Below are 1,764 nucleotides of genomic sequence, written 5' to 3' on the forward strand. Positions count from 1 at the left end.
ACCATCCTACCCACACAGCCTCAGCTGCCACCAGCAGGAGAAGCTGGCAAGCTGTTTGGGAACCTCTTTGTTGCGACCAGATCGAAAGCTGTTTACCATTGCGATTTTGGTTTAAGCCTGTTTTTCACTCGGCCCCTACCTCAGGTAATGTCACAGTTTTACAGATGAACCCTGCAAAGCAAGCTAGCTAAAAGTACCATTAGCTAAAATAAACCAAATAACAAAGACTAAGACTGCCGGCTAAAGACTTAAAAAATTAGTTCACAGACCAGTAGGTGACATCACAATGGACAGTCTATGCTATTAAATCATGTCTATTGCTAACAGCTGCCTGATTTCAGTGAAATCATGCTAATGGAGGTGGTGATGTTAACCCAAAATGAAAACATTTACAGAAAAGACGTGTAAACACCCTCCAACGTTCTATACAAACCTTTGAGTAAAACTTTTATGAAGATTCATTGCTACAGGCACTTACGAGCTTTGAATTTATTGTTTATCTAAAAATATTAAAGATTGCTGACTGCAGACATTAATACCGCCGTTTACAGTTTTAAATAAATCTGATATTACTCTGAGATCGTCACATATAAGCTGATACATATTTATAACGTGTGTTTGGATTTGTCAGACCGCTCTGACCTCGCTCAGACTTTTGTGTGCAAACTGTAATGAGCCCAGTTTGCATGAGGTCAAATTCTCTAGCTGTCATTTTTTCCAGTGACCTTATATCTGAGAATTTGATCACCACTGTGACTCTGAATTTCAATTAACACGAGTATGACAATCCTGGCTGGTTTACGCTTGCAGGGAAAGCTGACCTGTTCTCCTATCAGTGAACTCTTTGTTTCCACTCGTGGACCGAGGAGGTTAAATTATCTCCCCTCCTTCCAGTTTCTGTCTTTTTTTTTTTCTTTTTCTGATCATATTTCATCACAAAAAAACTGGAACACTTACTCAGTCATTTATCCAGAGGGGCTAAATGAGCAGTTTTACATACTCTAGTGAACTTCAGAAGATGCTACTTATATTTATTCAGGTCTGTGTCATGCTCTGTTAGTGGCAAAATCTATGAGTGGAAGTGGAAACTGAAACCCTGCATTGATAGTAACTGAAATGTATCTCTATGTGTAACAACTTTTAAATAACTTAGATCTTCAAACGAATTAAATGGACTTGGCACAAACAATGTAGGAAGCGCTGGGACAAGTGGGATCTTCATTTTGGATCTTTTTCAATAAAAATAACAATTTTTATTCAAATTGTTTGATCTATTTAACCTCTTAGTCCGACATATTGATTTCTTTTTTTATACACTGCTAATTTCATTTACAAAGATCTAACGCTCCTTTACTGGATCAGCCATTTAGGTTTGACTCAGCTAACCTGATAACTTGAACTGCTGTTAAAGAGCGATTCAATTTACTAACTGTGTTACTGGTTAGCTAACTGATAATATATAACTGCATCTCTCTCACTCTTCCACTGACAGTGCAGTCTGCACAAATGTGGATCCGAGGTGTTCCACTGCTACTCCATGGTAGCTCTAAATGAGTTCATATCAAACACTGATATGTAGACTTGGATAAAATGATGCAGCAGCAGCAAACACATGGACATTTCATTCTCTGAAATGAAAATCATTGTAGAAGAGCTTTCCCATTATAAGCCGCCGTAATGCTCTTATTATGAAGGGCAAGCGGGAACGTGATACTTCCGGTCGAACTACGATCGGCAATTAACGATCCTCATAACAAATTGTCC

Source organism: Haplochromis burtoni, unplaced genomic scaffold (assembly GCF_018398535.1).
Source record: "Haplochromis burtoni strain Fernald_Lab_line unplaced genomic scaffold, NCSU_Asbu1 Contig_159, whole genome shotgun sequence".
NCBI lineage: Eukaryota > Metazoa > Chordata > Actinopteri > Cichliformes > Cichlidae > Haplochromis > Haplochromis burtoni.